Source organism: Lynx canadensis, chromosome F2, assembly GCF_007474595.2.
Source record: "Lynx canadensis isolate LIC74 chromosome F2, mLynCan4.pri.v2, whole genome shotgun sequence".
Taxonomy (NCBI): Eukaryota; Metazoa; Chordata; class Mammalia; order Carnivora; family Felidae; genus Lynx; species Lynx canadensis.
The window spans coordinates 30,212,246-30,229,131 of record NC_044320.2 but is presented as its reverse complement, the minus strand read 5'-3'; the positions used below and the strand labels follow the sequence as shown (position 1 = coordinate 30,229,131).

General features: G+C 35.7%; 1 protein-coding gene and 1 pseudogene across 1 annotated transcript in view; one reads left to right on the top strand and one right to left on the bottom strand.

Annotated features, from left to right (window-relative positions):
- The window catches only part of RSPO2 (R-spondin 2), a 150,588-nt gene that overhangs the window by 82,700 nt on the left and 51,002 nt on the right, over positions 1–16,886 (bottom strand). The gene's annotated exons all lie outside the window — the stretch shown is intronic.
- On the top strand, positions 13,650–14,052 carry LOC115506451 (annotated as a pseudogene).

Genomic DNA, 16,886 nt, shown 5'->3' with positions numbered 1-16,886 from the left:
TCCAGGTAGCAACCTCAAAAACAGTAATGTAGAACTTCTAAACCAGTGACAACTACAGATGTCCTAAATGTATAAAATATAAGTAGGAGGTAACAATCCACATGTCTGTAACCAAAATAATGGATAAATTGTAGTGTATTTTAATGATGAAAAAAACTACTGACACATGAACAGGAATGAAACTTCTATATATTATGTTGAACAAAGAAAGTCAGATTAAAAAAAGAAAAAGGTATACTCCATATAACTATTTATATTTATGTCAAGGACACGTGAAACTAATCTATGGGGACACAAATTAGAACATTAAATGCCTTTGAGGGTTTAAGACTGACTGGAAAGGGGTATACTGGAATTTTTGGCAGGTATGTTTGTTTCCTAAGCCTGCCTTAACAAATTCCACAATGTAGTGACTTCAACACCAGGAATTCATTCTCTCAGTTCTGTAAGCTAGAAGTCTGAAATCAAGGTGTCCATAGAGCCATGCTTCCTCTGAAGACCCTAGGGAAGAATCCTTCTCTCTTCTTCTGGTGGCCCCAGATTTTCTGTGGCTGGTGGCAGATCTCCAATCTGACTCCATTGGCACATAGTCTTCTTCTCTATGTACCTCTGTGTGTCCTGTTGCTAACAGAGACCCTGTCATTGGATTTAGGGACCACCTTAATCTAGTATGATCTCCATACTTAGATGTATTTGCAAAGCCCCTATTTTCAAATAAGGTCATATTCTGAGTCTCCAGGTGGACATGAATGAGGGCAGGGGTTGGGGGTGCGGACCCTATTTAACCCACTACAGGAGGTGATGGGCAACGTATACAGTCGTAAAACCTATCCAGCTGTGCATTTTTACAAGTAATGTGCATAATTTATAAGTAAATTGTATCTGAAGGTTTTAAACAAGAAAAAAAAATGGGTACAAAGGCCATACACTAACTTCAGGATAAGTTACTTATAATTACATCTCTTTTGAAGATTCTATAAATTATATTGGATGCTCACCTATGTAATATTACTTACATTTATGGTTATTTTTAAACAGAAATATCCTATTGGATGGACAAGGTGGGACGATACTAAGTAAATGTTGAAATAGCATCTGGAAAATTGATGTATGAACCTTATAATCTTTACTATATCTAATGATAAAAAGTAATTTTAAAGAAACAAAATACTGTTTCTAGCCCTAGTATAAAATTCAGATATAAAATCTTATATCCTAATATAATTTCTAAAATATGAAAAACTCATATAACTTTTAGTTATCACTATACCAAGCAAAGTCATAAGCATAACAAGATATAGGAGGTCACACTGACTTCATTTTATCAGGTTACCCCACAGAAGAAAGAAGTAAGAGAAGACGAAAAACTCAGCAACTATTGAGACTTTAGCTTTGAGGGCACATCCTCTTTGCCCTACATACAATTTTTATTGCATATAAAAGAATATGAAGCCCTAAGTATTCAAACTAGCAGCTATACAACAAAGTGAGCTGTATACCACACCTTTCCTGTAGTTATAATGATTCAACATCTGATATATTTACAGCTAGTTGTAGCAGATCTATATAGGTTTTAGTTCCACAAGATGCTCTCCCTGCTTCTCCTGGGCTCCCAACAGCCCTGATTTGATTATTATAGCTTCCTTCTAGGAAGATATTGAAACGGGAGTTTTGTTCTTCTTCTGAAAGGAACTCAGAAACCAGGAATTAGGGCCAAGGTTGCTCTTTGAATTGACCGTTAATATCTGATTCTTCCCACCTATCCCAGGATTTTTTTTTCTATAAACTGTTCAACTGCTTTATCTGCATATGGAGTCTATTTCATGGACCTTCTCTTATTTACAAACCTATTGATGCTTTCCAAATTGTTTCTTATTTACTACCATATTTTCCAAAATCTGCAACTGTGTTGGAAAAAAAAAGAATCAACACAGACAAAAAGTTACTTCCTCAGATATAATTCTTCATTATATTTTAGAAGTCTACTTTCTAGACATATATACATTTTTGTATGTGTAACATAACTTTATTTTTCATAACTGACCATACTTTACATGTATGCTAACTTGTTCAATTTCAGTTAAGTTGTGAGCATCTTTTCCTAGCAAGGAACAAAACCAGTATCACTCTCTTATTTTTCTGGAAGCATCAGTTCTATCTGCTTCCTCTGGTTACCACAACCACCCATTCAGTTATCCCCAACACTACTTTTCTGAAGACCACGACCAGTTTTCTAAACTTTAATGCAAGACCTCATTCTCAGTTTCTGGTCCTCACAACTCCTGTAGCCTGGGTCACTTCAGAAAGTTTTATTCCTCCTGTGGCTTCTATGATAATGTCTCCTCCTATACACTTAATTCCAACTCACTATCCTTATTTCCACTAATTCTCTCATAATTCAGGCTCTTATTATTTCTAAGACATTTATGGTGCCCCAACCCTATATCCACCTTTATTTTACCGTAAAGTCTGTTTTTGGGTTGATTCTCCTGCTTTTATGCTCATTGTAGGATTTCAGTTAGACTTTACTCTGACAAGATAATATTGATTTATAAAGCATTTTCATACAGCTGAATGAAAATAAGCCTATACTATTTACAATTTCCCCAGCTGTCTTCTGAAGAGATTCTACTCCGATATGGTTATTAGCATCCTGAGCAGGGTGTAAAGAGTAGGTAAGTTTCAAAAAACTGAGATTTGGCTCACCCTCTACTGTGTAGAGAGGGGTAAAAATTAGAGGGTGGATATGGTGCAGAAATCTGGGGTGAGAGGGAACCAGACTGGAGTACTCATCAAGCTACATGATGGACAAAATGGCTTTGACAGGGGAAGTGACTAGGAGAACCCAACTCTTTTTTTTTCAGGGCTATCTAAGAACATAACCCACCTTAAGCACAAAGACCCTATGGCATGATATTTGGGGAAGCAATTGATGACTTCTTGTGAGAAGGAAACCCTTAAATAGGAGTAACCAGGAGACTAAGGCAAGGGCAGAGGATTGCTAGCTGGAGATGCATCAAGGGAGCCCCACATTGTCGAACCCCCTGTAACATGTCTGTGTTCAGAACCCCCTGTAATGTCTGTGGTTAGTTTGCTGACTGCATTCTGCTCTCAATTTAACTATAGATTTAGAAAGAACTCTATCAAGGTTGTCCAATGCCAATTAGCTTATTAAGACAAATTTGGAAGATTTACATACATAGAATGGTTAAAAAGACTATCATCGCAAACAAGTGCTGAAAACTATACTTTTAGTTCAAAAGCTAAACCAAGAGCTCTTTATCACCATAAATCACATTCTATACTAACAAATATGGAGAAAAGAGAATTACTGAGAGAACCAACATAAATTAAAGGCTTTTTGTCTTTATGTATCTGAAGCCAACTTTCATCTGGATCACGAAGATTTCAGAGTCAACAAATTGTGCTCCACATTTTTTAAAGGTATCCTTAAAATCATTAAAGCAAGGCTTTATTTACTTGAACCTTGACTGCTTAATGAAAATCAATCAGGGAATACTTATCTCAATCCATATCTGCTATCTTTATAACCCCACAAATGAGGAATTCTCTTAAAGCAAAAGTGATGTAAGCCATATCCAACATAAGTGCTCTTCCCAATCACCCATTTTCTCTAGCCATTAATAGTGCTCCTCAACACTGAGGGATAAGAGCACTTTTTTTTTTTTTTTTTTTTTTGCAATTTGAAGCTTCATGCCCCAAACGTCAAATAGACTTTTCAGTTGAATGAACCATTGTCCAATGTCAACTATCCTAGTGGTCTCTATCTTGCAAATTAGTAACTTAATTCAACAAGAATTTCTTCATCCATTATATGGTGACTACAGCAATCTCCGTATCTAAAGCCAGGCAAAAAACAGCCTTTAACAGGACTAATTTATTTGGTCAGGATCTTAATAAGTTAAATGGCTCTGCCTATTGCTAGGAGGTTTAATTCAACTGTGCAGGTGAATAAACAGATCTTAATTCCCAGCTTTGATGACCATGTTTATTTGCTCTCTCTGTAAGCTTCAACTTTTCCAACACTAAAGCCTGCTGAGATCCAGAGCTTCATCATTCCAACCAAAACACTTTTTCTAAGTCTAGACCCACCCAAAATTCTAAAGATGAAATATTCACATAAACATTAACAAATTTCAGAGAGGTGTTAGGCAGTACTATTACACAAGTCTACACATATCTCCCTGACAGGGAAAGGAATATGTGGATATACATAAAACAAGAAAAATTATCAGGCAGAACCCAGGTCAAAATACCTATATTACTAACAAGTATATAAAGAGAGAAAACAGCATAAATATAACCTTTTTTTCTTAATTCTAGTTATTTGATTTGTGTCCCTCTTAAATTGAAAAGTAAGTTTGGTCTTTATGAATGCTGGTATTTTAAGTTTGATCCTTTGTTAAATTAAATCCAGTTATTCACATTTATCCCATTGAGCATTTTATGTAGGTGTTGAATGCCCATCTGTTTCTAATATACTCCTAACACTTTTTAAAAGTGTTCCCCTGTTTCAGAATTTAGCCCTTGCCAAGCAAAAAGAAATCTAAATTCCTTCCTGGTGAAGGAATCCATTCCTGACAAAAGGTACAAATTTCTAACTCTAAAATAATGTGACTTAACAATGGGATGTTGGCCTCTTAGCTTTGCTCCATCTGTGCTAGTACAACATTACAATTTCAACAAATTTTTAAAAGTAAACAGTTAACTTCATCATTCAAATTTATGAAATCGCTAATATTTGTGTCTGCCCAATCCCAAATTCAAGATATAGGTTAAAATTAAAAAACCCTATCTCTGGCACCAATAACAAGAAACCTGCCTATTGGATCCTATACAATTGAGTTGGGAACAGATCCTCCCACTAGAATTTGGCAACATTAGGATAAAAATCCTTTAATCATGTGAACTACCCAAGCTCAAACTCAACTAAGTAATCAAGGTCATGAGTTAAGGAGCTACGAAACATTTGAGCAAAATGAAAAATTGCTATCTTAGGATACTTTACTAAGTTTTACACTAAGTTGTAAATATTTATAGGAAATAGCATCATGGAACATGCAATTTGATCTTTGATATAAAGACAACGAATGTTAATGCTCTAGATTATTATACTCATCATGCCCCAGAAAGAAAATAGACGTTAAAACTAACAATGTTAACAAAGCTTAGACAGAGAAAAATTTCTCAAATTTCCATTAACGTTTTAGAGGAGCTAGATTAGCATGAATTTATTCTAGAAAAAAATTGAGAATAAAAGACAAACTTGCACCAAAATTCCAAAATTTTACAATCTCTAGAATTAAAACCATATTTCTCATTATCTCTTCTCAGCTTCTATCATGAGGTAGCAGGTAACAATATTGTTAAGTAAAAGGCTTATAAAAATTAACTTCTCTAAGTACTAGCTTTGAGAAATCCATATTAATTGGCTACCTGAAAATTTGATAATTATTTAATAATTTATAATTCCATTTTATTCACCTACAATGAATGAATGACTTAATAGGTCTTTATCTCTAGAAGTAATCCTTGGAAAATATTATTTCTAAAAATTTATAAGCACCCCCCAACATGGAAATCATCTTTAGAGATGAATATTCTTAATGACATCAGGATTAAAGGTCTTTAATTAGATGCTCTTGCTTCACTTACAAAAATATGTATCTCACTGTACAAAAACTCAAGGCTACCAAGAGATTTTAAAATATGGGGGAGAGAGCTAATGGAGTTATGGATTTATTGTAACATGTGAAGTGCTAATAACTTGAAAAACAAAAAAGGAAAAAAATGAGCACAGTTATATGCTCATTATTTGCCCATGCCAGTGCCATTTGAGCCATAATCCCCATAGTTGGGCACCTGAGAAGTACATTTACCACCACAGTTAACTGTAGCCATAGTGTGATTCACTGGGCAGGTTTTTTTTTTTTTTTTTTTTTTTTTTTTTTTACATGGAACAGGGAAGCAGAAAGCCTCTATGAGGCGTGACTCATGCATGCTTCAAGTGGGACAGCTAAGATGTCATAGAGAAGCCCAGAATAATCAATAACTGCAGACCAAGGAAAGATAATGAACCAAGACAAAGTTGCAAAATAAACATGAAGTCTTACATGGGTCTGTTTGAGGGCACAACAAACATATCCATAACATGAGAAATACATTCTCCTTCTAACTTAACAAGTCAGACATCATTAACAATCAAGACAGTCTGCCCAAACTTGAGGAGCAAGCAGCTCAGGTTGAACATAAAAATTCAAAAGAATTAAATGGGATTTCAAAATTCTCCAAAAACATGTTTTCAAAATGGTCGTTAATACCCTAAGTAAAATGACAAGTCACATAAATGGAAAAAAGTAGTTATGTATATATAGCCTCTTATAAAAAATAAAATCCTAAACCCTCAATTTAGCATATACAATTCCCCAAATGATGAAGTATTTCCATAATTAACATTCATTTGAAAGCCAAGCCCCGTATAAGAATTATTCCTTTTCCTCCCCTAAAACTCTTTGACAACAAAAATATTATGCATATCCCTATACCAGAACATTAATTCTGACAGATAATAGGGGAGAAAGTGTATAATTAAGGATCAAAACACACTCATCACAAAACTAAGCTACCAAGAGGGCAATACCACCACCAGAATCATATGCTCTTCAGCTTCAACAACCTACTAACACTAATAACATTAATTAGTTGATGAAATCCGAGAAAAAGATAAGATGGCTTGAGGACTGCTCATTTTTTTTCAAAGATACATGATGTTTTTGAGACAAAAGAATCAGATCTTCTGTATATAAATAAACCACGCACCTGAATCTGTGAGAGAGAAAAAAATGTACTCTATAAAACTGTTCTAGTGCTAAAAGTAAGCTTAAAGTTAGAATGTGTGCAGTCCTGTAAGCCATAGCTAGAAATTGCTGTGTAGCACAGATTTCCCATGCCAAGGTTGGCTTGGGCTTCACAACATACTTAAGCAACCTAGGGAAATGTTGACAGACTGCTGGTGCTAATGGTAACTCCACATGAGATCTAAATATATACATTTAGGAAGATTGTGAAACTACCACTCTCGCACAGTTCCATGTTTATATAAGAAGATAATCCATTATTTAAATAGAGAAAAACAAATTGCTCACAAGCAGAGCCAGAATTTTATTCCAAAAGTGCTTAAGTACATCGTACACTAACACTTCTTCAAAATAGCTTTACATGCTTTGTAAGGGCCATAGTGTCTGACCTGCCTAATTGCCTGTAGAAAAAAAATCTCCCCCATTTGGACTACACACAAATTATATTGTTTTAAAAGGGGAGGATGGGAGGGATGGTGTCTATTCAATATATATTCCCATCATGCACAAACTATTCAACTATTCCACATGTACACCTGCTTCCTAGAATAGAAACTAGTTTGGTAAACTCCTGCTTATTCCACTTTTAATTTTAAAACAATAATGGAAGGCAAACTGGATGGCTTATTTGGTGTCATAAACACAGCCCTCAGAAGAATCTGTGTCATAACTAACCAGATTAAAGACTCCATGTGTTTTAGATGTGGAAACTTCCATGGATCATACCACTGTGGTCGGAAAATTGAGAATAAACACTGCTAGCTATGCTGTCCCAGAGAAAGGTTTCTTCAAAGATAATAAAATTTTTTTAAGCTGCATTAATGAAAAACACACTAACAAACCCTTAGGGCTGACAAACATTATTATGCAACAATTATTAAGGACTACACTGTGAAGCAAGGGAAAAAAAGTGAAAGCTTTATACATTCATGTAGGTCACTCTTGTTAAAACCCACAACACACACACACACACACACACACACACACACACACACCTGAACAGAAGTGAGAATGATTCGCTATTAAATCTCCAGACCTACAGAAGATAGTTTTCAATTTTTAAATCGATTGTCTGCATTTAACATTTATAAACAGTTTATTTTAAAATGCTTTGTCGATATGCCTCACAGCATTCCTTACCTCAGACCCAGTTTGAAATCTAGCTGCTTAACCATATTTATTCTGAGAAAATTCTGTCTACTCAGAACAAGAAGCAATGAAAAAGAGGAAAGTCAAAAAGAGTGGGGGGGGGGGAAGAAAACGAACTTTGGAGAACCTAATACGTGACAAATTGCAGGCTACATGCTTTCATACTTTTTGAAAGTAATGCTTATTACTCATAATTTCTGTTTATCAAAGTGAATAAACAGATCAGAGAGTTTAAGAAACCTTTCCAAGGTCATACAGTTTGTTTGTGACAAATTTGAATCCAGCTCTCACAAAAGCCATGCTTTTTCTTTCCCCATTAAGAGATATATGCATAGCACCTAGGGGAAAAAATGCATTCTAGCATAATTAAAACTGTGAGTTTTTCAAATTAGGCTGTGCCTTTTAATTTGCTCCCTGCGCTTTGCTCTGTTTTTAGCTGCAGCAAAATAACGAAAATTCCTTTTGATGATTAGTCACTAAGAGCACTATACTAATTCTTTCCTAACGTAAGTAGGAATATATTAAGTCTCACAAACCAACCAAATTAAGATGTCATTCACAAAAACATTTCAGAGTAACACTGCTGATACAACAGAAAGGAGAACAGGGAGAAACTGAGTTACAGGGTTCTCCTAGCAGAGGTTAAAGAGAATCTTCAGAATTATAAATGGAAAGTATTTCACTGTTTGGGCATACAGCAAAAGGCCAGCACTTCTTCAGTAGGGATCTCTACTTAACAAGTTCAAAGAAAAAACAAAAAAACCTACCCAAACCATACAATTTCCTGCAAATGGGCCACTCTCCTGTCTTTGAAGACAGATGCTATCCTGGCTAAAGGGCCTTTGAAGTAACACAGCAAGCATACCTGTGTAATTAGAAAGGCTGGGGACACCATCCAAATGATCCAAAACTAGACTTTTAAGATGTGCTAAAGTGGGGAGATATGGACTAACATTCTGATGCAGAAGAAAACTCTGTTCTAAACAGATTTGGAGACCAATTTGCCACTGCTTTCTGACCACAGTTCTCCTCCATTTCCTCCAGGCCTTGGAAGACAAAAACAAATTGCCTATTAATGAAAAACTATAAATAGTGTTTGGTCACTCTCAAAAAGTGGCAAAACTATATATGTATGTGTTTACAGACACAGATGTATAGATAGCCATAGACATGGATATATGCCTACATTTACAGATTATATACAGACGTATGCATGTACTATTTTTTCTGAACCATTTCAGTAGTGGTAGCAGACATTATGCTCTTTTATCTCTACATTTTTTCAGTGTTCACTACATATTTCCAAAAATAAGGGCATTGTCTTACATCAGCCATATTGATATAATACTATTTTCTAATCCACAGTCCATATTCAATTATCCAATAACGTCATTTATATCTATTTTCTCCTACACTAGAATCCCATCCAACTTTATGCACTACATTAGACTGTCTTCTTTTTAGTCTCCTTAATCTGGAACACCTCCTCTTTCATGAACTTGCATTTTGGAAGAGAATAGGTCAGTTATTTACAGAATGTTTACTTGGGTTTGTCTGATACTCCCTCATGATTGGCCACACATTCTTTGGATAATGTATGAAGTGATGTTGTGTCCTTTCTTGTGCATGCCAAGGAGCAACAAATGAATTCGGTTCCATTACTCTAGATATTAACCTTGATCGCTTAGTTAAGATGTTATCTTCCAGGTTTCTATACTATAAAGTTATTACTTTCACCTCTGTAACAAGTAATTTTTGAAAAAATACAGTAAGATTGTATAAATATCCTGTTCCTCATAATTATGCACAATAGTTATGGTATTCTTTTTTATGCTTGCCTAAATCAACTATTACTCTGATGGTTCTCAAAGGTGATTTTCTAACTCCATCATTCCTTCTCCATCGATAAGGGAGAATTCAGTTGTTAGGAGGAGCTTCCCCTTCTCCCTCATTTGTCTGTTTTTATCAGTAGGGAACCATGGATTTTATTCAGTGGACTGTCATCTGTTACTGTATTTAATGCTCAACTTACCCTAGATTTGTTCAGTGAGAGCACTACAAGGTACCATGGTTTTTAATTTTATTTATGTGCATGCCACCAAGTGTTTTGGGTAAACATGAAGATTTAATTTTATCCTGGAATAGCTAAGAAATAGGTGGTAATAGGAGCTGGGTATTAAAGAGAAAGCAGAAGTTTGAGGAGGATATCCCAAAGAGAGAGAGAACAGTATGTATGAGATGTATGCACAGTGTTGGGAATGCAAGAAAAAAAATGTTTAGTAGATCAGACAAATCTTGGCTTATTTTATTGACAATTTATCGTTCAGCCAACAGCAAAATCAACAAAAGGTGCCACTCAGTACTTAACTTGGATTCAAGGAAAAATGTGTTGAGAACACAGAAATTATTATGTTACTGGGGAGTTTATAATAGAATACAGAAACTGTGACCCTAGAAATATAATTGAAGACTTCAGGAATGTGTATTTTTTTTAAGTTTGAAAGGAAACAGTTTTGGATTTTAGAATAGGGGTTAAGAGGATATTTTAGAAATAAGAATCTACTTGTATAATCCCAAAGGGGAAAAAAATGAGTGACATTCTACAGAAATCAAATTGGTTTGATAGCAAGTTCCCCAATAAATTCAAACATTTCAAGCAACATATACAACAGTATATACTCAGGAGAAAAATAATCACAAATGAAATGTGAAGGAGGTTACAGTTTCTTAAGGTTTATGAATTTTTTTTAGAGCAAAATTAACAAAAAGGAAAAGTTAAACCCAACTATTAAGATATGGGTAACATTACATGAAAGAGACAAATTTTTATTTTCTGCTTTCCTTTTATAATTGTTAAAAATAAAGACCTTCAAAGTGAAGGAAAATCAAGTATGGCTTAGGAAAAAATTTTGAAAATAAGATATGCAAGAAGATGTTAATGAATTTTATGTTTATATTCATTAATTTTGAGAAGTTAGTTTTTGAAAAAATGAAACAAGAATTTAAAGAACAGAGTTTGATTTCAGTAAACTGAACCTCAAAATCTCCAAATTCTAGATGAGGTTTTAGGACATCAGAGTTGTAAACACTTTTGGGTTTAGAACAATTATTATAAACATATCCTGGTATTTTTAAGTCACTAAGAATAAGTCCTATCAAAACTAGGTTCATTATTTAAAAAAAAATATATCATTCCCGTTTTCTCTCCCTGTTATATATCAATATCCCTATGCACACATAGATCTATGAATAGAAATAAAGGCATGGAAATGCACACATATAATTTTGATAAACTATTTGAAAGTAAGGACATCACAATACTTCAGGTGAAATTTAGCATACTCCTTCTGAGAATAAGATCATTGTCTTATGTAATCATAATACCATTGCAGGACCTCAGCAATTTAACATGGGTAAAATATTACTAATATGCTGTGAATATTCACATTTCCTCAACTATTCCAAAATTGTCCTGTTTTTCCCATCTATCCAGAAACCAATCAAATGTGCACTGCATTTGGTTTGTTTCCTGGGTCCTTTTAATTAGGAATACTTCATCCATTATTCTTTGTCCTTCTAGACATTGAGATCCTTTAGAGCTCAGGCCAGTTATCTTGTAGACAATCTTACAATATTGCATTTGAATGACTGTGGCCACATAATTAGATTAACCATTTTGCCCTCATTAATACAATAATTTTATTAAGGCAGGGATCATCACCATCCTAACACCATTAGGTGAAAGTTTATTGGGAAAAAATATTGCCCAGGAGACTACTTGTTAATTCCAAAGGGGGAAGTATGCCTTTATTTCACAAGCAGACCAGAGTATACCTCATTAAAACTTACCACATTCAGGCCAGGGACCAAACACTGCCCACAACAGACAAGGAAAGCCGCTACAGACAACTGGCCTGAAGGGTAGAGTGGCCAGGACAAAAGAGCAGAGTGTACACAGCATACATTGCAGATACTCCTCAAATGCTAGACCCTGGGAACAGGGGACACTACACTGCGGGTCCTAAAGAACCTCTTCTTCAGAAGACCATTACCCTCAAGACCAGGAGACATAGCTGATTTTCCTAACACAGGAACAGACACTCAGATAAAATAAGATAGAGAAATTTGTCCCAAATGAAGGATTAGGACAAGGCCATAGCCAGAGACCTAAGTGAAAGCGAAATATGTAACATGCTTGATAGAGAATTTAAAGTAATTATCACAAAGATACTCAGTGGACTTAACAGAAGATTAGAAGACATGAGTGAGACCCTTAACACAGAAATAAGGAATAACACAGAGATAAAGGGATCAATCTATAAAATGAGAACCAGGCATAATGGAATGAACAGCAGGCTGGAAGGAGCAAAGAAACAAATTAATAACCTAGAAGACAGAGTAATGAAGCTAAGCAAGGAGAAGAAAAAAAAGGCAAAACAAGAAGAGACTTAGGGAACTCAGTGACTCCAACTAATGTAATAATATTTGCATTATAGGAGCTGGAGAAGGGAGAGAAAAGGGGGCCAAAAATTTATTTGAAGAAATAATAGCTGAAAACTTTCCTAATCTAGGGAAGGAAACAAATATCCAGATCCAGGAGACACAGAGAACGCCCAACAAAATCAGCAAAACCAGATCCACACCAAGATATATTATAATTAAAATGGCAAAATATAGTAGTAAAGACAAAATATTAAAAACAGCAGGCAGGACAAAAGAAGATAATTATGTACATGGGAAATTCCATAAGGCTATCAGGGGAATTTTTCAGCAGAAACTTTCCAACCCAGAACGGAGTGGCATGATACATATAAAGTGCTGAATAGGAAATAGGTGCAGCAAAGAATATTCTATACAGTAAAGCTATCATTCAGGATAGAAGGAGAGATAAAGAGTTTCTCAAACAAAAGCTAAAAGAGTTCATGACCACTAAACCAACCTTACATGAAATGTCAAAGGAGACTCTGAATGGAAAGGAAAAGACAATAAAAGTAAGCAAAGTGGGAAGCACAAAAGCAGTAAAAATAAGTAGATCTCTAAAAATCAGTCAAGGGATTCACAAAATTAAAGGATGGAAGGGTATGACACCATAAACCTAAAATGTGGAGTGGAAGAAGAATGGGTTCAAACTTGAGCGACCATCAACTTAATCTAGACTGCAACATGCAGATGTTATATACAAGCCTAATGATAACCACAAATCAAAAAACAATGATATGCAAAAAATGAAGAGAAAGGAATCCAAATACATCACTAAAGAAAGCCCACAGAGAAGAGAACAAGAAACAGAGAAGAACTACAAAAACAATCATGAAACAAGAAACAAAATGGCAATAAATACATACCTATTAATAACTACTTTGAATGTAAATGGACTAAACGCTCCAATCGAAAGACAAAAGATGATAGAATGAGTAAAAATACAAGACCCATCTATATGCTGCCTATAAGATACTTATTTTAGACCTGAAGACACCTGCAGATTGAAAGTGAGGGGATGGAGAAACCTCCATCATGCAAATAGGAGTGAAAAGAAAGCCAGGGTAGCAATACCTAATATCAGACAAAGGAGACCTTAAAACAAAGACTGTAGGGGTACAGGCTTCAGTGGCAGAGGGCTCCATGTTGGGTAGTGAGGTGGCTGCTGTGGTGGAAGAGCTGGTTTTGGGGGTGTGGCAGGCAGCCAACTAAGAACAGTTTTGCTCCCACTCGAAGAGTGAGAAGAAATTGGAGGTTCACATGGAATTCATCCTGCGCCATTTGCCTGACTACTGCGACTCACCCAATGGCGGTGGCTGCTTGGCCCAGCTTCTGTCCCTCTCCGTGGTGTAAGGCCAACTACCTCTTCCTGGGTTGCAGTTACAACAAAGACCTTTTAGACAAAGTGATGGAAATGGCTGCTGGATTTGAAGTGGAAGACCTGCCACAGTTTACTACCAGAAGTGAATTAATGAAAAAGCATCAAAGCTAAGGCAAAAGATTCATCACATTTTCAACATCAGCAACAGGCTTAGGAAGGAGGCTGGGATGAATGTGACACTGACCACAGCAGCTCTCTTAAGATTCCTGATATTTCCAACATGTAGGAAAGAGACAGTTGGAATGACAGTCTTGTCTAGATTGGAATTTTAAAAGGTCTTGTGCTTCCAGTAGCCATCATTCTAAAAGTGTGCATGGATATTTATGTACTTGTAAATCATGTACTTTTTTATTTTCACTTTTTGAATGTCAAACTTTGTCAAAATTCCTATTTTTTATGGTGATATAATAATTGCGAGTAATGAATTTTACAATGTGGAGTTTCCCCTCCCCCCCCAAAAAAAAACAATTTTAAATGTTTTATTATTTATTTTTGAGAGTGAGAGAGACAGAGCACAGTCAGGGGAGGGGTAGAGGGAGAGGGAGAGGGAGACACAGAATCTGAAGTTGGCTCCAGGCTCTGAGCTGTCAGCACAGAGCCCAACGCAGGGCTCAAGAATCGTGAGATCATGACCTGAGCCAAAGTTGGACGCTTAACCAAATGAGCCACCCAGGCACCCCAACATTTGCCATGACATGACTGGAGCTGGAGAATACAATTCTAAGTGAAATAAGTCAAAGAAAGACAAATACCACATGATTTCACTCATATGTAGAATATAAGCAACAGAAAAAAAAATGATAAAGGGAAAAAAAGAGAAACAAGCCAAGAAACAAGCTCTTAACTGTAGAGAACTGATGGCTACCAGAGGGGAGGTGGGTAGGGGATGGGCAAAATAGGCAAAATAACTTTGTACTCGTTTTGATGAGCACTGGGTGGTTCATGGAATAGTTGAATCACTATACTGTACACCTGCAACTAATATAACACTGTATGTAACTATAGTGGTATTTAACTTAAAAAAAAAGAAAAAATAGACACAAAAATGTAACATAGTTAATGCAAAGAGGTAAAATGAATCAATTTTCTTTATACTCTGCAGTACTTCATAAATGTCTTGGAATGAACATACTTTTTAATAGGAACAATGCCATTTTGAAATAAAAGGTAACAGCAATTATTCTGCCTTAAAATGCTTTAAAATTTTTTTAAAGAATAATTTGGTTTTTAAAAATAATTTTGGTACCAAATTACAATGGACCCCTTCAATTCATTTCTTAGGTTTTACTTATCCAGAGTTTCACATATGGAATCCAGAAAAAACAAATCCTTCATTTACACCAATGATTTACATGAAAGAACAAAGGAGGACACATGCCCTTTCAACCACATGCACTGAATGCTCATGCTCAGCCATGAAGAGGAACTAATTGGACAGGGAAGAGTTACTGTCTCTTTAAAAGACACATAAAATCCTAATTTGCTTAAAATACACACAGGAACCCAAAGGCCTTAATAGCCTTAATTACAATTTCCTCCAAGTAGAACATTTGTAAGCCTTAGATCCCTTTACCAAGTTTATTGCCAATAATTAGGCAAAATACACAGAACTGAAAGTGTGTGCATGTGTGTGTGCTTAAGTTTAATAGAATCAAGAAACATTTGTGTCATTTGGTCACAATTTTCCATACAGAATGCAAATAGAAAAGGAAGAGAGATGGAAGAATTCACAATAGGTAAAAGAAAAAAAAGTATTTCTAGATTAGCTCAACATCTAAATAGAGCATTTGGATCTTGTCCATTCAAATTATTTGTTTTAAGTATTCCTTAAACTTTCCAAAAACATATTTTGAGAGACAGCTGAGACCAAGGTTGGTTTTGAAAACTGCAGAGCTATATGAGCAAGTAACACTTGAAAGCCTTGTTTGCAAAATGTGGTTCTCAGCCCTGTAGCAGCAGCATCACCTGGAGGCAGAATCTCAGGCCTCACTCCACACCTGGTGAACTGAAATCATTTTAAAACACGGTCCCTGGTTGATTCTGCACATTGCTTTAAGGCATTCAGATCAAGGTTCTGAATGTAATACCCCCCTCCTCCCACCAAAAAAAGTATTAAGGTGGGGCGCCTGGGTGGCGCAGTCGGTTAAGCGTCCGACTTCAGCCAGGTCACGATCTCGCGGTACGGGAGTTCGAGCCCCGCGTCGGGCTCTGGGCTGATGGCCTGGAGCCTGTTTCCGATTCTGTGTCTCCCTCTCTCTCTGCCCCTCCCCCATTCATGCTCTGTCTCTCTCTGTCCCAAAAATAAATAAAAACGTTGAAAAAAAAATAAAAAAAAAGTATTAAGGAAAATAAATCTCTGTACCTGAAAGCACTAAAATTATCTTTGTGCATCCCTATACATAGATTAAAATTGATTCAAAGGGGAATCTTATAGATATGTCTATCAGGAAAGCCAAAAGTCAAAAATGAAGTAGAATCTATTTTATTCTCTCAATATTAAACTGCAATTGAAAATGTGTTGATGTGCAAGAGAAAGGGTAGAAGATGTATTTCCCAGGGTTATTAGTTGATCATATTCAATCTACAGTATGGGAAATTACTAGGTCATAAAGTACAATCATAGTCAAGTACAGGCTACATAATAAAAATATCTTCCAAAGAATTGAAAAATAAGCTTTAGGAGTACACTAAATAATGGAAAACAAACAAAAATTAGGCAGTTTAAAGTTAAGGTTTTCAAGTTTTCATTCATTGAAATTTACCACTCTCATATTGGAATTTACCCTAAATTTACAACCCACACAGATCTGGCACCGATCAGAGTCTAATGGGTCTTGCCACATTGGATCAGACTCATGATCCTTCCTGTCCAGGATTCTGATGATGGCACCAGGGGACATGCTGTGGGGAGAATGGCTGTTCTTTGATGTCAACCTCAAAGGTTAGGAGTGTACCCAAAACATCCTAGTTCCCTGTAATAACCCATTATGAATCTGTAA